Source organism: Pezoporus wallicus, unplaced genomic scaffold (genome assembly GCF_028554395.1).
Source record: "Pezoporus wallicus isolate ANWC-B61680 ecotype Strahan unplaced genomic scaffold, APGP_CSIRO_Pwel_v1 contig_736, whole genome shotgun sequence".
Lineage (NCBI taxonomy): Eukaryota > Metazoa > Chordata > Aves > Psittaciformes > Psittacidae > Pezoporus > Pezoporus wallicus.
This window is the reverse complement of record NW_026639744.1, coordinates 79,163-104,620: the sequence shown is the minus strand read 5'-3', so window position 1 is coordinate 104,620 and position 25,458 is coordinate 79,163. Positions and strand designations below refer to the sequence as shown.

Sequence of the window (25,458 nt, the reverse complement as noted above, 5' to 3'; positions counted from 1 at the left end):
CTTTGGGAAATACTTAAACATATTTACTCAGTACAGTGAATTGGAATAAAAGTCACAGAATGGTTTGGGTTGGAAGGGACCTTAAAGACCACTGAGTACCAATCTCCTTGTCACAGGCAGGGACACCTTGCACTAGACCAGGCTGCTCAAAGCCCCATCCAAACTGACCTTGAACACTGCCAGGGAAGGGGCAGCTACAGCTTCTCTGGGCAACCTGTGCCAGTGCCTCACCACCCTCACAGGGAAGAACTTTCTCCTAACATCTAATCTAAATCTCATCTCTGTCAGTTTAAAGCTATTTCTTCTTGTCAAGTCTTTACATGCCCTTGTAAAAAGCCCCTCTCCAGCTTTTTTTTGGCCCCTTTAGGTAATGGAAGCTGCTCTAAGGTCTACCCAGAGCCTTCTCCAGGCTGAACAAGAGCAGCTTTCTCAGCCTGTTTCTATAGGAGAGGTGCTCTGGCCCCCAGAGCATCTTCATGGAGTCCTCTGGACTCACTCCAACAGGTACATGTCCTTATGTTGGGGGTCCCAGAGCTGGACACAGTACTGCAGGTGGGGTCTCACTAGAGTGGATCACTTTTTCTTTAGGAGTACTAGAGACTAAAGAATTGCAAACTAACACAAGGATTTGAGTGATGTCAAAAATGAGAATGAATCAGAGCATAGGTATGATGATCCATTTTCCATTTTTCTCCAGGTACAAAAATACCCCAAATATCACACTCATCCTAAACAGAAATAGAAAACTAGACTATTCACACTATTGATGTTTGAACATTTATCTTGTAATTTACTGTGCTCATATGCAAGCTGCAGTCTGCGAGGACACACCAATGTGCCTGTGTGCAATGAATCATGTAAAGGAGGGATAAAACTTCCTGGAAGCCTCTTAGTACATGGCTAATCAGTGTGTAACTAGCCATGTAGAGGTACATAGGTAATCAGTGTGTAACTAATCATGTTGTATAGGAACACACAGAAGTGAGATTTTTTGACTAAACCCCAGCACGGTTCTGTGCAGATTTCCAGATTTCCACAAACTGCAGGCAATAAAATACCCAGTACATCTGCTAACCATTGCACTTTTCTATCTGGCATTAATGGCAGAAGTTAAGAGTTTGCCAGTGAAGGTTTGGTACTGAAATCCTTCACTAAACTGCATGTGCAGAGTCACTGTTTTATTTTATTTTCGTAACACCATAGAAAAATTAAACATAGTACCTGTCTCTTCAAGAAGAGTTAAACTCTCTCAAACCCAATTCATCAAAGGACACCCTTTGCATTTCCCAACAACTGGGTGTCAGCCAAACAAACAAAAAAAAAGGATCTAAGGAAGGCAGCAGTGAAAATCAGGGTGAGTTATTTAAACCAGGCTGGGTCTGGGTCTTTCTCACCTTAGTGCTGGCATAGGCTCGTTTTGCAGTGTTTTATATGATAAGGCAACCTAGATGCGAAGCTGTAAGTTTAAAGGGACAACTGGAGGTGACAGCGGCACTACTCTATCAGGTCTGGCAAAGTGCTCTGCGATCAAAAAGACATTTAAATCCCAGTAGGGATCAGCCTGACCGTGAATGCTCTGACATTCAGAGCATCCATTTGACTATGACTCTACATTTCTTACCAGTCCAGAACCTTCCAACTTGATTGCAGAAAAACCTCATCCCTTGATGTACCATTTTACCCTTCTCCAACAATGTATTCTATCTGAAGTACTCTGGATTGGGATAGAAAGTGTTTGGATTTTGGATCAAATTCAAAGTATTCTGGACATTGGATTCTGTCCAAATGCCTGATTTTCATCAACCCATGTAATAAATACCTCTTCTCTGTAATCTCGTAACAACTCCAGACAACTCATGTTATCTCACCACAAGTTAACACAACTTTCCACATCTAAATCAATTACTTCTTTTTTTCTGTGTGCCAAGACATGCCATTTAGATTTGTTTTGCAGTTCAGTTTCATTCATGTGCTTAAAAATATTTCATTGGAGAACTATGCAAAACTACATTGAATTGTTTCCCCCCTTTAGCTCCATCAAACCCTCCCCTATTTCTCCTTAGTTTTGATATACTGAAAGTATGTTTTCAATTCTTAATGCAACTGTCTCACTTTTTGAAATACTGCATTTTAAGAAGCCTCTTTGCACAGTCAGCTCTTAATGTTTACTCTAACAATTTTTTAGTCAACTGATGAAATAGAAAACTTGGTGCAAAGTCAAAAGAAACTTAAATGAGATACTAATAGCATGGATTCACATTCTATCACATACGAATACCAATATAACGTTTATTTTATTAATAAGTGGATGCAAAGCCAGCTAACACAAATTCTGACAAACACGCTCCATTACTTTCTCCTTACATGGATTTCAAAGTGTGCCTAACAGTTACATGTATTGCAAAGGCTACTTAAGAGGTCTACAATCAACGTATACCTCTCTGATGTACAAACCCAGTGCTTACTTAAGGAATGACCAGATTTTGGGTATAAAGTAAAACGTACACAAAACACTGCTTATAGATACTATCTGAAATCTCATTTTCCAGGCTTTCCTTTCTATCACAGAAAACCCTACAAAACGCATTCCGAAACAGAAACACCTTCATGGTCTTGGGGTTTCAAAAATAACAGGAAGCCTTAGCGTCTTAAACAGCGTTATTTTTAAACCAGAGAGTTAAAATGAGTTTTCATTAGTTATCGCTTGCACATTATTAATCTCTTTAAGTCTATCACAGCAATTAGTCAGGATTCTCCTGTATCACCTAATGAGATACAAATGTTGCATCACTTTTTGGGAACGCTTTTCCATTTTGAAAAGAAGCATTCTCTTGACTAATTAGATTGGTATTGAACACTTTATAAAGCCCTATTTTTAGGTGAGTGATTCAACAAACAAATGTGCCTGAAGCATAAAGGAAACCTTTCTTCTTTCAACTGTATTTCATTGTATTGGCATCCAAGACACTAATACAGCTATATATATGATATACTCTGGCCTTTGCTTTGAGAAAGACATCTTTATATTACTCGTAAATACAGAGTATTAAGAATACATTGCAACAACCAGAAAGCTGATCTTCGCTGAATGACTGAATTAAAACAATACATTTTAAACTGCCCTACTGTCAAATCAGTTTATACCAGTCCAACTACCTTTGGTACTGAATTATTTTAATTGTATAAAGGACAGTTTTATAATGTACTGTAGCAAGGCTTATATATTCCTAATATATACTACCTTTGATTCTACAGAACTTTTTAGGATTGTAAGACACACAATTTAACCACTCTATAAAATGATAGCTATTTGGATGAATTCACTCATAAATAGTGAAAAAACCTTCAAGAGTCAAAGCCTCTGTACCTGTGTCTATATCCACAGTCAATGACAGTCACCAGCAGTCTACTGGACATGCCCCAGCTCAGCCAGCCTTGCTCACCTGCCTGCGGGTGGACAGCACCCTGCAGTATTTGGTTTCCTACGCTGCCAGACTATACGACCAACACAGTCACTTCAGACCGACTATTAAGGAATCTACCCTAATAAAACAATAAGGACAAGATTCTCATGAAGACTTGATTATGTTCACAGATTCTACATTAAAAGCATGATGATTAAAAGCACAAAATAGCAATCTCTTCCATAGGATCATTTTGGAGTAGCATGCTGTTAAATAATCAGAAGTGGTATATGTGATATACTTCCAACCAATGTTAATAGTGCAGGTGAAAATTAAGAGTTCATTGAGGTGCACTGTATCCTTAAAACCCAGAAACTTTCCCAAGGTATGACTGCCTTTTAACACATCTATCTGCATAACTCTGGAGTTGGGAGCAACTGAGGTTTTCCCTTTCCAATAAAAGAATGGAGAAAGTACACCCTTTTGAGAACTCCCTTTGTGTACACATGTGCATGTATCCATACACACAGCATCTTTGAGAGAGTTTTGACAAAAAAGCAACAGTGAGCTACATGACAGTCAAAAAACATGGCAGGAAACAAAAGGATTTTCTTTTTAAAACCTCAGCTCTGTCTACTCAATAAGAATTTAATAAATACAACAGATAGAATCCACTGAAGAATACAGGAGAGTCATAATGCTCTTTCAGGCCTTCCACCACATTAATTTTTTTCTTTACAAGAGAAATAGGTCAAAACTGTGTGCGTGTGTGTAAGGCCTACTTTTCTTCAAAATAATGTAAGTACTCAGATTTATTTATTTATTTATTTTTACATCAAGATTAATATCTGGTATGCAATTTAAATCAACCAAGTTATTCTGCAGGTAAGAATCACATCACCATTATCAAAATATTTACTAGGGAATACTATGAAATAGAATATTATCAAGCTATATGTTAATAATAAGTGAAGAAACAGTATTACAACCATTGTCACTTTAGGTGAACTTGTATAATAAAATAAGGAATTTATAAACGATGTCCATCTTCAGCTACCTACAAATCTAGGAAAAGCAATCCTGGACTCGGATGTTTTTGTTTTCTGGGTTTTTTGTTTTGTTTTGTTTTGTTTGGGGTTTACTTCAATGGGCAAAAGCTATTTTCAATGGTCTTGTTTCAATCTGCAGGCAAAAAGGTTCAACAGCCTTACAGAAACTAGTTATTTTTTTTATTCTTTGAAACAAGACAAGCAAACTATTCTGCACCAGAGAAGAGCTGCAAAACAAGGTTCCTTGCTGAGGATTTAAGGAATAGGTTTTCTCCAGTATAAAGAGAGATTACATCTGAACTCTTTTTTTGAATGGCTTTTCTTCTGTTATTTTCTGCTTTCTTCATCACACAGCAATGATGTACCACCAGTACGTATCAGTTCTGCAACTGAGAAGGCCACTTTTTCTGAGTTCCCTTTAGGTTTTGTCTGAATAGGAATTTCTGTCTCCTCCAAAACTCATCTTGCCATAAGGTACGTAAGGTACAATTCTTAAAACTATTTTGTTTTTGTAATATGTTTTCAAAATTTAGTATTTTGGAAAAAGCATGTGTAAATCTTAATTCTCTGTGGTTTCACATATCTTCACATATCACACTGAAACTTTTCTATATTAACTGTCATTCTGTTTGAACTATCAAGCTCTAGAGGAGGGAAAGTCACCACAACTCCAAGACAAGAAAAAAAGATGTCTGCTAAATGTGGAAGTTAAAAAAAAAAAAGGCAATCTTTGCCTACAAGAGAGAGAATTCAGACCTTTGAAGCCAAACTCCCACAACAGAAGAGGATATTAATAGACAAAAATCTGCTTTGTTACAGTGGGATCGCTCTCACTTAACATAGCACACTGATTCATTAGAAAACAACCACTGAAGATATGCACATTTGTAAAAAAAAAAGTGATAAAGTTAAAATTAACATAGAATTGAACGGATTTGGCTATAAATACTTTAAAGTTTGAGACCAAAGCTAAAATTACTTCAAAAGATCCAACCACATGAATAAACAAGTAACACACTTGTTTCAATTATCATGATTTGGGGTTCCAAAATTCTGGAATTATCAAACACAGTTTAATAATGGTTTTAGAATGAAGACAATATAAATTTAAGGAACATCTCATACAGAACATTCTTAAGCTATCTAATAAATACATGCAGAAAATACATATGTAATAACTATCTGTAAGTGTTCAGTTCTACTTGACAGATGCCTACGCTATTGATTTACCCATTACTAGGGAAATACAATAAAAAAGTTAATTTCAAAAGAAAAGAAAACTTTGTGACTATTTCAAAACCTGAATATGAAAACTCAATTAGATTTTATGTAAGCAGTTAAAAAAAGTAAAGAGTCAGATTGCTGGAAATATGGTGAAAGGCCCCAAGGTGCTGGCATAAAAATTACTGGATCAGCCCCTGATCCCCATTAACTGTGCCCAGTGACATAAAAAATTAAGAAATAAACAGTAAAAATGAAACTCATACTCCCATATCTTAAATGCAGAGGTCTAAATAAATTATATGAGCTTTCTTTGTATTAGACACCTTAAATTCAGGACACAGCAATATTTAGATAATCTGAATAATTCAAACTGAATTTCTGTGCAAGAGAATGTCAGACACATTGTAGGACCGCAAATTAAACCTGTAAATTATACTTTTGTGCCAAAGTAGTAAGTCACATGACCCTACTATCTTTAGACACATGGATTTTTTTCTCCAAGTGCTATTTTTTAAATTGTTTACTGAATTATGTGGCTCTACTCAGCAATTTCCCTAATGAAAATACTCTTAGGATATTAAAAAAAAATATGATAGCATAAAAATCAGCTATTCAGACACATTAATGCAAACTCTACAGCCTTATCTGGCGTAAGGGCAATAGTGTTTGAGAGCTTGGGCTGCCTTTCTGAAATGTGGTATGCTACAAACCTGTACAGCATGATAGATGAATCGCTGGCATTAGTAGGTTATTACTTGCTATCTTTGAGTGATACACTAATTGAATGTGTAAGTACTTGGAGAATTTGGCCCCACTGTTTTATTTAAGAGATAGAGAGTTCCCTCTGTTTTCTAAAAGAGGACTCAGAAGTTAAGGACATTTATAAAACAAAAAAGTGAGTGATTTTGATCCTTTTAAATGCTTTCACTCCACAAAAATTATGACAATCATTTTTCTTGATATACAAGAGGTCCATTACTTGTAAGTTTAATCACTTTTAAATGAATCTCTATGAAGGTTTGTATACATGATCTTCTATAGCTTCTTTTTCTACTTACACTGGTCTGTGTCAGCTATTTTATGAATATACCGATTGATTTAAAAATACTCTTTCTCATCCTTATATTAAACATCACATTTGGTTTGTTATTTAAGATCTCTGAAGTAAGTAATTCACATACAAAATACTACAAAGTACTTCTTAATATACTAATTAACAGGAGGGCATAGGATTAAAAAAAAACAACTGACCAACCAACCAACAAAAAACCTGACCTTTTTCCTCATTAAGCGTTAGATTGAAGGTGGGTATCTTCATCTTGTTTGTTCCAAGCTGAAAAATAAAGAATCAGTTCAAACAGTAGTAATCAGTTGATACAGTCCTCTTACGATGTTAAGATTTCAATCTTAAATCATAGAATAGTTTGGGCTGAAAGTGTCTTCCAAAGGCCATCTAGTCCAATCCCCCTGCAAGAAGCAGGGATATCTGCAACTAGATCAGATTGCCCAGAACCACGTCCAGCCTGGTCTTGAATGTCTCCGCAGATGGTGCATCCCCCACCTCTGGGCAACCTGTGCCAGTATTTTACCACCATCACTGTAAAGAATTTTTTTCTCAAATCCAGCCTCAATCTGTACTCTCTTTGTTTAAAAACATTTTATCCCTCTTCCTATCACAATAGGCCCTGCTAAAATGTCTTTCCCCATTTTTCTTATAGGCCCCTTTTAAGAACTGAAAGGCTGCAATGAGGTCTCCCTGGAGTCTTTTTAATTATTTCTTCACATTTATAAACAATTAATCAAAGAGGTTTCCTAGAATATTATTCCTCCTTTGAAACTCTGAAATAACTGCTTCCAGTTTGTATTTTGTACACACTTTGTTTCTATAAAACATGACTAGCACAGTTCTAATCTAATATTTAAAAAAAATGCTAACATAAAACTTATTTAAAAAAAAACTTACTAAAGTTTAACATGTATTTCAGCAACAAAGTTCTTGACTGTACACACACCACTAATTTTAAAGAAGATTTTGTGCTTGAGTGAAAAACTTCTTTTCTGCATGGCTGTCCCATCCCATTCACTCAGAGATTTACTTTTAAGAAAACCAAGGTATTTTTAACCTACCAAAATGAGCAAGAGTACCTAAATGTCCAAGTCTGTGTATTTTGAGGTTGAATTTTTATATCATAATTATCAGATGTGTTCACACTGACACCTTAATAAAGATAAATTTCATTGTCCAATAAACTGTGAAGACTGCCTTCTGGCTCCTGGAAAGGGAAACCTTTGTTTTTATGATAATGAAAAGCATTCTAATCTCATCTTCAGTACAGGGGTTGTGAAAGTCTCCTTGGAGATGTTTTACCATCCAAATCCTTTGGTTTTAATGTAAAGCAAGATGATGCCTGGTAACAGTGCTTAACTCTGTCCTGCCAGGTATCCATGGCTTTGCTCACCTAATGTGCTATAAACCCTGATTTTACTGCACATGCAAGAGACGGCACATATGCTAAACCAGACAAAAACTGTTTGATTCTCTTCAGAAGGAACTAAACAAAAGGGTGAATCACATTCAAGCTTGACAAGTACACAGAATTCCACTAGCTCATTAAAGCAGAGAAAAGAAAAATAAGAGTAAGGACCACAAGCACCCAGAAATTAAAACCATGTGTCCCTTTAAGGACGCAGTACATCCAAGAGTTTAACAACAAAGTTCCAAAAAAGATAAGAACCTAGAAAACACACTACTTCATCCCAATCAAAGGACAATGTATCGTGCCAGATACTAACTTACAACTCAAACAGTTCTTTTTTCTCCAAATAGGCTTGAAAAACCCCCTCTGGAAATGCAGACAGTAGGGATGCAACATACAGTTAGCATGTTCTGGAACTGTACTCCAAGAAATGAGCTATTGGAAAAAATGTAGGCAAAGAACTAGTCAGCTCTTCATCACAATGTATTTAAAGCGAGATCAAAAGGATTCATTTAGTAACATAAACATATTCTGTCACAAAAAACCCCTACCATAACTAAAGCCATTAGTGTCATGAAAAAATGCCATAAAGTCTTGGCAGAAAAATCTAAGAAATACGAATTCAAGCTACAGACAGGTATGATAGCTTCCCACATTTGTTTTGCATGTATTTATTTTTTATGTTACACTTCAGCCTACCATTTCAATAGAAATGTGCACTCAAGAAAATCACTGGCAAACCTCCAAAGGTTCCTGAACCTGAATTTCACTCCATTTGCAATAACAGCATTTCAAAGCATTCTACTGAAGAAAGAAAGGTCCTCTGTTTCATTTTTTTGGTTATGAAAACTCCCACATGTAAAGGCCTTAAATACCACATACATTAAGCTGAAATATATTATCAGTAATAGAAAGAAGTTTGCAAGGAAACAAAACAAAGCTAATCCTACAAGTAAACTGTCAGAATTACAGACACTGAGGATCTGAAGAGGAATCTCAGGAACAATCTGCTCAGCCCGCTCCCAGTGACGGATGCTCAGAATTACCAAGATCATCTCTGAAAGCTGCTTCTTTATGAAGTTTTAAAAATTTCTATCATAGATTTCATGACAGAGGTAAAATATAAGAGTTTTTCATCCATATTTGCAGTCAGATATGTGGTAAAACAAAAAAGCTTGTCCTGTTTTCTCTTCACATGTATCTTAAATAAACCTTTCTACAAACAGAACTTCCTTTTTAAAAAGTAAAAAAAAAAACAACAAAAAAAAAACAACACCCAAAAACTCAACAGAGCAACTGCCAACACTGCTTTTATAAAAACCTCTTATCCTTTTAAAGCCTTATGCCCATCCTACAATGTTCTCTTTTTTCCTAGAATAAACAAACCGAATCCTTTCAGCTGTTCTTTAACAGTCCTGCTTTCTAAATCTGTCAGTAGCTTGTTGCTCTGCTTTGCTTTCTTCTGGCTGATACAAGTCTTCTTTAAAGGGCAGTATCCAGTACTGCAAAATATGTCCTACCTAAGGTCTCACTGACAGTGAACACATACCAAGTCAGACAAAAAGTTTCCAGTGCTCTAGAAAATGGAGATTCGGGATTCCCACCCCTAGCCAGCTCTCCAGTTGTCTTCCTCTTACAGAGGGAACGTGCACTGGAAACTCCTAAGTTTCTGAAAAAGGTATTATTTTTAATGCATTTCCTTAAGAAAAACGTAAGTGCACAAAGGAAGAGATATTTTAAAGGGATTTAAAGGATTTCTCCTTATGGAAGGAGAATCATAGAATTATAGAGTTGCTTGGGCTGGAAGGGATCTTAAAAACCATCTAGTTCCAATCCCCTGAAATAGGCAGGGACACCTTCCACTAGGCTGGTCAACAGGTTTGGACCAGGTTGCTCAAAGCCTCCTCCAACCTGGCCTTGGACACTTCCAGGGATGGGGTGGCCACCAATTCTCAGGGCCAATTTCTTCCTAATATCTAATCCAAAGCTCAGGAAGAGAAGTTTGGGGAGATCTTACTCCTGTCTTCATCTAGCTATCATATGGTTAAGCAGAAGATGGAGCCAGAATCTCCTCTGACATCCACAGTCAATGGATGAGCAGCAGTCACATGTGCAACATGGAAAGTTTTAGGAAATATTAGGAAAATTAAGGATCTGGCAGGATCTTTTCAACACATATGAATACCTGTCAGAAGGGTGCAAATAAGAGAGGGCTAGGCTCTTTTCAGTTGTGTTTAGTAACAAGGTAAGAGGTAACGGGCACAGATGGAAACACAGGAGTTTCTGTGAACATCAGGAAACACTTTTTTACTGGGAGGATGAGAGAGCACTGGCACAGGTTGCCTGCAGACGTGGCAGAGTCTCCACCCATGGACATATTAAAAAAACTGTCTGGACATGATCTTGGGAAACCTCCCCTAGGTAACTGCGCTTCACCAGGAGGGTTGGACAAGATGACTTCCAGAGGTCTTTTTCAACCTCAGCCATCCTGTGTGACTTTCAGGTATCACTCCCAACCAGTATCACTCAGTAATTACTGTCTCATGACACCATCAGCTACTGGGTTTGCTGACTTCAAGAGGAAACATTACAGAGTGCTCAGTAACACAAGCGTATACATCTTCTCATCCAACATTATGGAGGAAGAATTCAGCAATTCAATTATCTCATAAGCCAGGTTTTCTTACAGACACTTGTCTTGGAACCTGTTCACATTGCAGATTCCCCAAATTCAATTACAACAGAGTAACATCCTTGTTGAAATGCCATGAAACCTGAGAGCCTGCTCTCAGGAATTTATAATGGAAGCCAGAAAAAACACGTATTTCTAAACATAGCCACAACGTTAGGTTGCATAGGTACAATTTACAAACGCAAAGAAAAAAATACCAAAAGATCTTCCAAATTTTCATAATATCGTACCAAAGAAGATGGCTCTTTTGCTAGCTCTCTTTACTGAAAAGGACAGCTCTCTAAAAAATACAGATTCAACATGAGTTGTGTACATCAAGTATTCTGTGGGCACACTATACATCAGTTCAGAGGTGATGAAATTCTGTATTTTCTCTGAAGAAAGTACTGATAAGAATGAGAATGCACCGACATGTTTAAAAACCTTATTTTGATGCAACAAATACTGTACACATACTACAATGATTCATTAAGATGTCCAAATAATCTACTGTAAATTAACATAATTTTATTTAAAAATAAAAAGGTACACAGTTCTTCAACTGGGGCACTTCAGATTAAAGATCTCTTCAGTCTTTTCTGGAGGGATTTAAAAAAGCTTTGGAGAAATCTTAAAGCTATGGAATTAGCTTGGTATTTATAGCTCAGTTTTCTAGTGTGCTCTTTGAGCTTCCTAGGACATTCTTTTTCTCCATCTGCTGGTTGTTGACATAACAATAACTTTATATTTTGATTATGAAAATGAAAAAGAATAAGAGCATTTCATTTTCTATTTTACTGTAAAGTTCTGGCTTCATCTCTGGGCAAGGCAGCTTCACTTTGCCACTGCAATATAATCTAGGTCAAGAATGGTGCTGCATATTTTCCGATACAGATAACTGGAATTCTGTTGTTTAATTATGTCAAAATATATTACTACCAATTATGACTAATACTGCATATGAATCACATTGTCACAAACCGGTAATTTTCTAACCATTAAAATACTGTGTTTCATATGCTGTTTCAATACAATCTGTTAAATCTAGGTCAAGAATGCTTTTTTCTTTGTTCTCTTATCAAAAAGGTCCATGTATGGGTGCACTGTCTATCTTGTACAAAGATATGAATTGCTAAATTGTTTATTTTTCTACTTCAGCACCATTAGATGTTGAAGATGTCTGCTGCTCTTCTGTTAACACTGGCTCAGATCTTTTGTATTATACTTGAAGTGCATTTTGTAATAAGCTTTACTACCACAGCATAAAACTATCAAAATAAAATTAGAAGTTGCCCAGCTTAATAAATGCAATGATTTACTTTTGAATACTTACCTACATTACTCCTCATAGTCTTGCTTCTAGATACCTTGGGGATCTTCTGGCTTCTCAAATTTCTTGATGCACTTTCAGCTTTGCTTTAGATAGTCTCCTGGTTAGATCTCAATAATGGGCTATTTCCATTGAGGATGGCTCCTTGTTTTAGTACAGCCCTCATCTGAGGCACTCTTGCACCCCACGTTACATCTGTTGAGACAGTTGCATTATTTAAATTAAAGAATGAGCCAGATGTTTTTATTTCACTTTTCTTGACTGCTTTGTAAACCCTAATCCAATTACTTTGCACTATAAACTGTCGCATTATTTGCTTTTAAAGAAAGGTAGGATGGCTGTGACTAGAACTGATAAAAAAAAAAAGATACCTTTTACTACATTATGGTGGTTCACTGTCCAGAAGAATAGGTAGATTTCTGTAAGTATAAGTATATGGATTCTTATGATGGAAGTTTAATGCCTTTAAATCAGAAGAGGGCAGATTTAGATTAGGTATTAGCAAGTTCTTCCCTGTGAGGGTGGTGAGACACTGGCACAGGTTGCCCAAAGAAGCTGTGGCTGCCCCTTCCCTGGCAGTGTTCAAGGCCAGGCTGGACAGGGCTTTGAGCAACCTGGTCTAGTGGAAGGTGTCCCTGCCTAGTTCTATGAACTACTACACATACAAAAAAGGTTGTGTCTTCAGACAACTTGAGTTGTATTGATTCATGCTAAAAACATTCAACTAAAAAGGAAAAAAAACCTAGGGTCTGAGAGTTATCATACTGGAAATGGCAGACGAACCAGAATTTGGGCTGTTCCATAACATCTGCCTGTATTGAGACATTACCTTCATAATCACCACCAAAATGGCCCTGCAGTTCCCCCATGGTTTAAGAGTTAGTTAGGCTTTGATTGTGCCAGTTTCAATTTCCCTAACACTGAAAGGAGTGAACAGTGTTTGCAGGACTTTAAGTCAACTAATTAGTTCTTTCAGAGGTGAAATGGATTGGAGCTCATTAGGTTAAAGGCATATTCAACAGAGTTAATGTAAGCATTAAACATTATACCTGAAAGCCTGAGGGATTAGAAATACACATTTTAACAAATTCAGAATGATTGTGTATTTTTCTTTTTTTTTTTAAAGAATAAATATTTGATTAAAATAGATGCCACAGAGCCAGCTTTTTGAATCCTACAGTAAGTCTAATTAATTTGTTATGATTTTCAGATCACACATTCGGAATCTCTTCTAAGGCCATGTGTCATCATAGTAAAGGTCTTGATTGTTGTTAAAACCTTCTCCCGTAACAGAAAACTCATTGACACAATATGTGAATGAAAAATTTCAGGTAAGCTAGACAAAAAGGGTATAAGCATGAAGTCACATAAAGTATACCAGCTGCAAATAACAAATACAGTACTCACTATGATTAGTAAAATATCTTCATTAAGTTTATAAGCAGAACCTTTTAGCTTTCTTGGTGGACACCTGGTTTTGGCTTTTATGAACTTTATTAGTACCATTAATTTAACGAGTTATCAGTTGACCAGCTTACTCCCAATTTAAGGGCAAAATTGGGGCACAGCATTTTGTAAAAATCAGTACAAGAGTGTCTCGGTTGTTTCAGACTCCATTTACCAACCCAGTAGACCTTTCAGTAGACAGCTTATTTATATGCAAACTACTTAGAAGAAAAACTTGCTAAAGTTCTTCTACAACCAATATAACTTTGAAAATTATTCCCCTATATTGAGTATGTATTTAGATTTTCTTGAAGACTGGGACACTAAACAGCTTCCATGTTTGAGCACTATACAGTTAGCGTATTAACATTACCAGCTTACCTGTTAATACTGAATGTCTTTTATGTATCTAGGATACTAACAAAGTACATCCAGTCCACAGATATTATTAAAATAAATAACAAAACATACATTAACAAAATTAAGATTCTGGCTACTGGAAAAATAAATTCTCTTTCCCTTAGTTGAAAGGATTAAACAACTTTGTTGAACAAATAGAACTGTCAGTTTATAAATGCATGGAGTTACAGGGATAAAAATACTGAATATACGTGACTGAAAAACAATTACTGCAGGTAAAGAACTGGGGTATTCGATGGATAGAGCTTCAGTAAAGGCTACTCATGACAAAGTCAGACAAACTGTGAAAGGAGAATGATACAAATCTCATGGAGTATGAGATGCACCAGACTTTATCCCATGAAGCCTTCACAGGACTCACAAATTTGGGCTCTTACCTTAGCTACTAGCTTCAGCTTATCAAGAAACTGAATGCCAATGTTTGCTAAATTACTCCAGAAATTCTAGATCTTAAAATCAAACATCTAAACAGTGTAACTTAAAGCATGACAACCTCTTAATTTGTAGAAATGACAGAAAATTTAAACTTGTTTCTGCTGTATATAAGCTGCATGAAATATTGCAAAGAATATTTTTATGCAGGTTATTCATAAAATTAGACAAATACGAATCCACGGCTTCACGACATAGCTTATCTTTACAGTAAAAAAACCTAGTTACATGGTATAACTTATCATTAAAGAATTTACATACAAATACATTTTAGACTATAATTTCACCATGGATATTACATTTTTCATGTAAAATTATTTATTAATGCTTAAACACATTGAAAAGTTTTGATGAGACATTTTTATAAAGAACTTCCCTTGAGCATGTAACGCTGATCGCAGCAAACACTGCAAAACTGATTTACTTGAAACAATTGCAATAGGCGGATGAAATAACCCAAGAAGGAAACCCAAGTCATATTAGGGCTTAAAATACCTCGGTCATATGGACAGTATTAAGGATTAAAGTAGCATCAGTTAAAGAAGCTTCAATAAAGGCCTCAAGAAATATACAGAAAAGCATCATTAAAATGAATTCAAATGAAAACCCTGATTTTTAACCTATATCTAAATAAAATAGTAACAATAAATTAATGACAAAAATTGTCCATAGTGAGCTTATGGAAATGTATAAGCAAAGACGGAAATAAAGTTTCTACTGAAAAAAGTAACATTAACTTAATTATGCAAACGCCATTGACAAACATACTAGCATCAAAATAGGAGAGTCAGAGACGGATGATCAGCTATGGAATACAGTTTGATAAATACTTAGCATAGATGACTGGTGACAATCGAAAGGCTTCTATGTGATGAGCAAGAGAATTTTTATGGCTAATTCAGTAAATTCTGGGTTATTTCTCCCCTCCTGAAAGTCTCTGTTTCATTCTCCTTTTAACTAGCCTTCCTATCTTCCTTTAGTAGGAGCTGCCAGTTTTTGTGAGGAAGAATGAAAAGTAAGTGTTTGGAAAAAACCTCCAAAGGAAGCTTTTCTCATACAATCATAGAATCATAGACTAGTTAGGGTTGAAAAGGACTTTAAGATCATCTAGTTCCAACACCCCTGCCATGGGCAGGGACACCTCACACTAAACCGTATCACCCAAGGCTCTGTCCAACCTGGCCTTGAACACTGCCAGGGATGGAGCATTCCTAACTTCCCTGGGCAACCCATTCCACCACCCTCAGAGTAAAGAACTTCTTCCTTGTATCCAATCTAAACTTCCCCTGTTTCAGTTTTAACCCGTTACCCCATGTCCTATCACTACAGTCCCTAATGAAAAGTGTCTCCCCAGCACCCTTACAGGACACCTTCAGGTACTGAAAGACTGCTATGAGGTCTGCATGCAGCCTTCTCTTCTCCAGGCTGAACAGCCCCAACTTCCTCAGCCTGTCTTTATACGGGAGGTGCTCCAGTCCCCTGATCATCCTCATGGCCCTTCTCTGGACTTGTTCCAACAGTTCCATGTCCTTTTTATGTTGAGGACACCAGAACTGCACACAATACTCCAAGTGAGGTCTCATGAGAGCAGAATAGAGGGGCAGGATCACCTCCTTCGACCTGCTGGTCACGCTCCTCTTGATGCAGCCCAGGATACGGTTGGCTTTCTGGGCTGCAAGCGCACACTGAAGCCGGCTCATGTTAATTTTCTCATCAACCAACACCCCCAAGTCCTTCTCCGCAGAGCTGCTTTGAATCTCTTCTCTGCCCAACCTGTACCTGTGTCTGGGATTGCTCTGACCCAGGTGTAGGACCTTGCACTTGGCATGGTTATACTTCATAAGGTTGCCATCAGCCCACCTCACAAGTGTGTCACGGTCCCTCTGGATGGCATTCCTTCCCTCCAGTGTATCAATCGAACCACACAGCTTGGGGTCATCGGCAAACTTGCTGAGGGCGCACTCAATCCCACTGTCCATGTCACCGACAAAGATGTTAAACAAGACCAGTCCCAACACCAATCCCTGAGGGACACCACTCGTTACTGGTCTCCAGCTGGACATTGAGCCATTGACCACAACTCTTTGCATGCAGCCATCCAGCTGGTTCTTTATCCACTGAGTGGTCCATCTACCAAATTGATGTCTCTCCAATTTAGAGACAAGAATGTTGTGCAGGGCAGTGCTGAACGCTTGTTTTGTTTTTCTTCAACTAAAAAAAAGGACACTTGACATTGAAAAAACACACTCATACTTTGGAAGTCTGCTCTTTAACGTATGAAGGTGATTGTCACAAACTGTTCTAGCTGTAATTCAACAGCACCGCATCATTTGTGACAAGACCACTTTATCCTTCAGAAAGTGCACAGGGCTTACACAGTGACTGCAATATATTTATCTTTTGATTGCATACATATTCGTAACAATAAACTTCCCAGAGAGTTCTCAGCAAGTTGCAGGAATCTAATGGTAAATGTATTTCTGGGGAAGAGACATCTGTTTTTTCAGTGCATGTGCTGTCTCATTCTCTTTGTGAGTTTTCTATTTACATAACAAGTCTGTGCTAACAGATTAAAAAAGTCCTGTCCTCATCTAATCTCTTAAAATACACACAATATTCTTCCAATTATGGCATTTGATACAGCTGAAATGAAATATACCCTACTTTACAGAAAAAAAAACCAAAAAAAAAACCAAACAAAAAAAATACAAAACCCCAAAACACAACCAAAAAACTAAAACAAAACTCCCAACAAACAGAAAAAAGTGATCTCCCACAAAGAGAAAGAAGCACAACAACTTTTCAACTGTGCTCTGTCACAAATGAGTACAGAAAGAGAATGGCAGCCCACCAGTCCCTTTTTTAATTCAGGTAGGTTTTAAATACATTTTTTCTAAACCAATCAACTTTATTACTGGCTGCTTCTCAGGTTGTTCTCCCTTTTACTCAGTGGCATAACTGAAAATCACTCTTCCAAAAGAGTTAATACCAACTCAGAGCCATGGGCTTCATGCTGGAAAAAAACAGCAAAAGCTTTGGGACCCATTTACAAGGATCTGGTCTGATTTTGTCTGATTTTATTTCTAACAATTGCTATTTTAATCTTCGTAAGTACAAAAGTCACACAAATTTATATTTAGTAATTGCACTGTCATCCATAACACTAAAAATGAACATGGTATAATTAATTTCTAGTGGTGGCACTATATTGCCATCAGATAAAGAATGCTGCCTGCAACACCAGTCTAGTAAAAGTCCATTATTTCTCGACATATCAAAGAAAATAGAAAAAAATTTTAAAACATCTGATCTGAAGTCACTGTGTTTACTGTTCACATATGTGTTTACTATCCGTATATATGTGACAGGAAGGAAAAAAGTGGCAAAGGGAGAATTCACCTACCTCAAATCAGGAAGACCGGTGGAGGTAATCCACCAAATTTTGGTGAATCTCTTAACTTCTGGAAAGAATTAGAGAAGTGCTGTTTCCTCAAGTCTGTATGTTTCTTTTCCTGTTTGGTTGTGATAAAGCCTCTTCTTCCTGCAATGAAATAAATCTAAAATAAGATTTGCAAAAAGACAAGCTATTGATACCTCCACTTCTCATAGACTCCTCGGCTTCTCTATCGGATTGCTTTGCTACACAAAAATAACGGGTGCTTTCAGAAAAGCAAACATTGAACAAAAGTGGTGAGTTTACTTAGGTGCTCTCAGCAGTCAGCGAAGAAAGGCAGAGTCCAAAGTATGACTTAAAATAATCTAATCTGACTCTACATACAGTTGTATTCTGAACTGTCCTCTAGATGAATCTTTCTTCATTGACCATAAACACAAGATCAGAAGAAAACCCTACCGTACAAGGGCAGTGGCCATTTCCCTCCACTGCTTCACCCTTCTACAGAATTTAAGGCTATAGGAATAGAACCCATGCAGCTGGAGAATGGATGAAAAAGAGTTTTAAAAAGAGATATTCTTGAAAATATCTACCATAAAACTTCAGAGAACCAAAACTGTAAAAAAGATGCCCAGTTTTGCTTATTGATATCTAGTTTCTATACACACTGTTCTCTATATATACACTCACACACATATTCTTATATATAAATTAGCATAAAACCCCAAAGTATCTTAGATACCATTGGAAGTAGATTTTAGATTTGTAGGCATTTTCCCCTAAAATGCATTGTAGTTTTTTTCCTGTAAGACAAAACATAACTACAACTAATTCTGTGGCTTGAACATGTGATGGAGAATCATGAACTCGGCCTAACCAGAGCCTTGTATTTAATTTTACTCTTATAAACAGCATCAACAATTGGTGAAAATATCTTTGCATGATTACACTTGGACTGTCTACAGGATCAAAGGATTTTTAGGTTTCCCAAAGTAGACCTGGAACCTAAATCAATCCAGAAGTCCTGCTAAAATGAGGGTTCTGCTAGCACCTCAGCAGAAAGCCTGAAAACTACGGGGCATCAGATTTTATTTCCTTACTTCTTCAATTTTCCTGGAACTCGGGACTATTCTCAATGCGCAATGCCCAAGGTGTAGCCCCCTTACTCATCATGTTAGAGGGAACAACTCAATGCTCTACTTAAAGGTTCCTCCTGCTCCAGAGGCCAGGCGCTGCTGGTCAATGCCACTCCTCCTCCGCAGCAACCAACAACCAACCACTGGATGTGGACCAGTGGATCAGATAAGAGAGCAGATTTGTGTATATCTACTGGATTAGTCTTAACCTAGATCAGTTCCCTAATCTCTGTGGCTGGAAGAATGCTTGTGCTGGCCTAGATGCTTAGGAAGAAGTGGCACATATACATGAATGAGTAACTCCAAGTGGAAGGAGCAGCAGTGAATTTACCTCATGACAGTCCAAACTGCTTGGGGGAAATTCAATATGTTTGCTCACTTATTTTATTTTAGAGCACTGAAGTATTGCAAATATCTTTTCATCTCCTGTTTTCATATGAGGAATTCAGTATATTTCATTGTTTAAATAAAAGTAATATTTAGCTGTCTACATAGTCAAAATGTATGATCCTAATTCTGAATTTTAACGGTTATAATATCAAAGAGCAGTTAGGCACGTCCAAAAAAGCCCGGTTTAAGCATCTGACTAAAGTAATCATAAAGCTTGGGCTGGTTTTGGCTGGGGCAGAGTTTTCTTCATAGTAGCTGGTACGGGTTATGTTTTGGATTTGTGCTGGAAACACTGCTGATAATACAGGGATTTTTTAGTTATTGCTGAGCAGTGCTTACACAGAGCTAAGGCCTTTTCTGCTCCTCACACCACCAGCAGGGAGACTGGGGGGACCACAAGGGTTGGGAGGAGATACAGCTGGCACAGCTGATCCTGACTGACCCAGGAAATATTCTAGACCATATGAGCATATGACCATATGCTCAGCATGCAAAGCTGAAGAAAGAAAGAAGAGAGCTGTTTGGAGTGATGGCATTTGTCTTCCCAAGTCACCATTACATGTGATGTAGTCCTGATCTCCTGGAGATGGTTGAGCACCTGCCTGACCGTGGGAAGGAGTGAACAAATTCCTTGGTTTGCTTCGCGTGCATGTGCAGCTTTTGCTTTTCTTATTAAAGTCTTTATCTCAACCCATGAGTTTTCTCCTTTTTACCCTTCTGATTCTCTCCCCATCCCACCAGGGAAGAGTGAGCAAGCAGCTGCATGGGGCTCAGTTGCCAGCTGGGGTTAAACCATGACAAAGCCGTTGGAAATAATAATCTTGCTTCCTTATTCCTGATTCAAATTCAGATCTATTATCTGAATATTTATCTGACATGGTATCTGGAGAAAATGAAGTTAAAACATAACAGATGGCATAAGAAAAAAAGAAGCAAATACCCTACCTTCCAAGACTACCTTTCCATGAACATATGGCCTTTTCCAAGTGTACTCTCCTTTTGTATGACAACAAGTTGGCCATATTAATATAACTTAAAAAATGCATTTTAACTGCCTAACACAATAAAGCAAGTGAAAAACAGTAAAGCTAAAAAAAATTGTATTTCTGTGAAATACAGTAAGAACAGGCAGGTCTTCCAGAAAAGCCAATTCAAAAATTAGCTATAAGGTTAACATACTAACACATTTGTTTTACTTATGTGATATATAGCTATAAGGCTAACACACTAACATATTTGTTTTATGTGCGTGATACATAGCTGTAAGGCCAAGATACTAACGTTTTTCACAGATTTGGCAACGGTGTCATTTGAGTGGAAGTAGCTTTGAGTGGAGAAGATGTAAGAAGGGACACCAGCTACTTTTTTGCCTCCACTTACAGGAGAAAAACAAAAAAACAGAGTTTTAATTTGCAAGAGGAGAAAAACAGACATCAATTTAGTCAACAGTCTCAATCCTATAAATCCCATGTACCTGATGCTTTCATAAAGACAGTGACAAGTACTAATAATGTATCTTACACCCATGAAAAGACTTTTATTTTATAAAAAGCCTTGGTTTTGACAGGAAAGGAGCACACTGCTATTCAGAAACAGCACACATGCAATCTTCACCCAGCAATTTAAAAATGGAATGAAAACAATCAAATTGACAAATAGATCAGTTTCCAACTACTAAGAAAATCTCTCCCGTGTGCAATCCTGGGTAATAAAGAGGTAAGCACAGTGCAGGCCCATGTACCACAGCACCCGTCTCACCTAACTGCCAGTTGCTATGGCAAGCCTTTGCCTGTATTTTGCACATTAAACAGTAATATGTTTTCCGCTTCCTTATTCTTGATATTTTGATCAAGTTAATATTCAAGATTTGGACCTCTAAGGTATGGAAACTAAAGGTTCTCTCAAATAATCATGCATGGCAATTTATTTTGGTTTTGTGAAAACATCTCTGAATTAAGAAATTAATGAATAATTTAAAAATTACTTTCATTTATCTGTAACACATAGCCTTTTAAAAATTTGATTTATTTCCATTAGCTACTTTGCATACCTGTTGTACATGCATTTCTATTTTCTAGCTCACAATGAAAATGTAATCTACTTTTCTCCTTCACTGATCTTTAATTTAATATAGAGATAACTGCAAAACTGATGAGAACACAGATGATAGATAATTTTTGTTCTGTATAATACCAATTTGTCTTTCTTCTCTTTTCCTTCCTAAGCAAATGTTATTAAAGGTGCAAAAGAATGAATCAGTAAAAAAATGTAGTCATTACTACTGTAAACTAACCAATAACTGAATTTCTTTCTGTAGTTGTCTCTACCTGAAACACAATGCTATTTCAAAAGCTGTGTGAGAGTCAGCTATGAGAAGAACCATTCTAGGAAGGACAATATTAATCCATTTTCTTTTTGATTCCTATAGCTAACATAAAGCCTTAACATAAAAAATATAAATACTCAAAAGTGAACACATAATAATTTGATAAAATAACCCCAACAGGAGAAAGAAATAACTGCTGTCCCACCTCAGGGATCCCCACTGGACCAAGTGCAAACTCAGCTCCCATCCACTTCAGAAAGAGCCGTGACAAAACTTGACAACAGTCCTACACTAAAAAAGAAATATATAAATGAATCAATCACCTCTTTCTCTTGATAGGAATGTTGTTTCCACTATCAGCAAATGCAAAAAGTCTTCCCTTTTTTCCCCAACACATGAAAAGAAGGAATTTTTACACAGCTTCACTTCTCTTTTTGCATCATACCTTGACATCAGAAACTAATACACTGACCTTGGGGTCAGTAGTCCTGGATTATGACTTTCAACCTTTCCTGTATTTTGCAATGGATACAACTTGCAGAAGCAGAGTCTCCAAACCATATTTACAAATTGCCTAAAGGCGAGTAACAAGTGTTATACGCATTCTCTTTAAATTAATGAAAATAGATATGGACGAGCACAAATACTCTCCTGAAAACTGCTGAACCACTCTTTCCTGCTCAGCTTCCCTGCTGACTCTGGCTGCTTGAGTGCTTCCACATCATGCTAGTGCTACAACACTTCTTTCTTACACAAGAACTAACTCAACTCATCAGAATGTATCCATTTTTATATTCCGATTCAAATTATTTTATATTAAATGTATTTGTGTTGACACCAAGACTGCAAGTTATACCATTCCTCTGAGAACATGGTGCAAGCAGCTGAAGCACCGTACAGATACTGGAATAAGTAGACTAACAGCATAAGGAGCAGAAGAAAAGGATATCTAGACTTTACTATCCCAAGCTTCAAACTTATTAGGGAAGAAGTTTAATGCAGCACACACACTAACAGTTCATATTTCTGCTTCATGATACTGCATCATCACATTAGAAAGTGCCTTCTTCTAAAAGTGACATTACACCATTGTTTAAAATTAAATCACCCAAAAAGAAAACAACAAACTTCGAACTGCATTATTTCTTATTCAAAACTTGTTGGCACGATTTGCCATAACTGGCAAATCTTGATTATTCTCAACTCTCACACAGGCCAAACGCTGCCATGGTAGCTGACAGGAGGAGGACTCAATGACTGGTGCCCAGAACAGACTCTTTGCATCAACCTTCTTCTGGTCTATACTTGGGCTATAATCAATGGTGGTGGCAGAGGAACCTGTTTTCTCCTAAATCTGAAATATTATGTTGCCCATGGAAGTTCGCATAGAAAGGGATCACCCCACACAGGTACATGAACACAACACATATAAAAGCTTTTTTTTGTCATTACTGCTCCAGTGTAAGATAACTGGAAATTCTTAGAGAAGCTGAGAAAAAAAAAAGCTTTTTAAGGGGGAAATAAAGCTGGTCAGAGACTAGCATGAACCCCTACTGAATGCAGTACCCACAGTTTTAACGTGCTGAGCTTTACCTTTTGCTTATTCACTGATGTGACCAAATTCATCACTGTAGCACTCACACTTCCCATATTCTTTGCTTCTATCATCCCTCTGTGGGTATTAATCTCCCAATAAAATGATAACTAAAGTTATCGTGCACACAGATTTCATTACTTAGTATCTCTGCAGCGCCTTACAAAGTGTTGAATTTTGTCACACTACAGAAAAGCCTGGGAAAGTGTACTATAGCAAGTATTCCCCCTGAAACTGCAAAAACTGAGAAAGTTCAAAATTAATACACAGAGCAAAGGAATTTCATTTCATTTCATTACCCAGCATGTACCAGGAAGGCTGCCTTCTTCACTATCGAGGAATACTCATCACTGCATTTCCTGTAAGCAATTCTTTCAAACTGACATTGCTACTAACTAGTACTACTAATTGTCCAATTCATTGATGTATGGTATATCATTTATGGTAATTCATATCAGAATAGTATTTTAATAATCCACTGACAAAGCACTCCTAAAACAGAATTCAGTTTCTGGAATTCTAATTTTATTCTTACTAAGGTTAATAGATGGTTTCCCACTGAGTTTAATACAATTCACATGGGATCGTTATTGAGTCTATATTTATATAAAATGGCCTAGTATTTGAATCTGTTTTATCATTTTAAAAATATCATAGAGAGCAAAATTCTTGAAACATTTAGCCTAGGATCGAACAATTTTTCAAAAAGCTTCAACAGATTTTATGAAGTCTGTTTTTAAGGTATTTCTAAGGACCATGGTACTACATCATCAAACATTGCTCTGATTTTCAGAAATATCTATCAGCTGCAAGTAGCAGTAAGGCCAAATGGACACGTGAAATACTATCAAGCTGCTTTAACAACAAATGTACTGAAAGTCACTGCAGAAAAAAGTACCCATCCTCTTAAAAGGCTAATAAAACTCACTTCTTTGTTGCAAGGTTTTCTGAGGTGTTGTTAGGCCACAGATGAGAAAAATGCCTCAGACAATAGTTAATATATAAACATATATAAGACCTCATGATGTCTTAATGAATTTACTAATTTGGAAGCTTTATGGTAACCATGGACTATTATTGATACATTAATCACATACTGTCCTGGTCACTGCTGTGATCATAGAAGTAACTTTCCTAGCTGCAAAATTCAACAGAGCTGAATTTTTCCTGAAACCCCACTCTGAACATCAGCCCTTACTGAAATACCAAAATATCAATATCTATATAATGTTTATATAAATGAATAACACGTATATTATATAACATATACAAAATACAAAAAATCTAATCCAAAAATCAAATAAAAAGGCATAGAGATCTGGCAAAAGAGGAAAACATAATTTTAACCTCATAGCTACAAAAAGAAAAAAAAAATTAATTTTTTATCCACAGAAAAGTGATTTGACTGTAGCCTACAACTACAGTGCACAGAAACATCCTAAGGTCAATGAAAAAGCCTTTCATAAAAAGTGCAAAATCCAAACCGCCCTCAGAAAGGTTTCAGCAGTCAGCACTCCAAACCTGCCAAAAGCTTTTCAGCTTCAGAATGAGAACACCATGTTAGATAGGCCAGGAAAACCATGCTCTCAAGCATATGAAAAGCCCACCAAATCCTGGGCTTCATCACCAGCAGTGTGACCAGCAGGTTGAAGGAGGTGATTCTTCCCATCTACTGCACTCTTGTGAGACCCCACATGCATTGCTGCATCAAGCTCCGGGGCCCCCAATATGAGAAAGACGTGGCCCTGCTGGAGCAACTCCAGAGGAGGCCACAGAGATGCCCCGAGGGCTGAAGCACGTTTCTTACAGAGACAGGCTGAGAGAGCTAGGGTTGTGCAGCCTGGAGAAGAGAAGGCTGCAGGGAGAACTTAAAGCGGATGCAGTATCTAAAAGGGCCAGGAGGAAAGCTGGAGAGGGGCTTTTTACAAGGACATGTAGGTAAAGGACAACAGGGAATGGCTTTCAGCTGGCAGAGGGGATACTTAGATCAGATGTTAGGAAGAAGCTCTTCCCTGTCAGGGTGGTGAGATACTGGCACAAGTTCCCCAGCGCTTTGACCAACCTGATCTAGTGGAGGTGTCCCTGCCCGTGGCGAGAAGGTTGGAACTAGATGGTCTTTAAAGTCCCTTTCAACCCAAATCATTCTGTAATTCTATGAAGAGAGG

At 37.2% G+C, this 25,458-nt stretch overlaps 1 protein-coding gene across 14 annotated transcripts in view; it reads right to left on the bottom strand.

Moving 5' to 3' along the window:
• Positions 1-25,458, bottom strand: part of MBD5 (methyl-CpG binding domain protein 5) — a 141,214-nt gene that overhangs the window by 48,664 nt on the left and 67,092 nt on the right. For 10 of the 14 annotated variants that reach the window (XM_057415587.1, XM_057415598.1, XM_057415599.1 and 7 more), the window contains 3 exons: positions 17,857-17,994; positions 12,159-12,350; positions 6,953-7,010 (listed from right to left, as the gene is read on the bottom strand). The gene's annotated coding sequence lies outside the window, so the exon portion shown is untranslated. Of the gene's footprint in view, positions 1-6,952; positions 7,011-12,158; positions 12,351-17,856; positions 18,011-25,458 lie in introns of all 14 variants that reach the window. The other 4 variants (XM_057415596.1, XM_057415597.1, XM_057415591.1 and 1 more) reach the window with 3 other exon arrangements.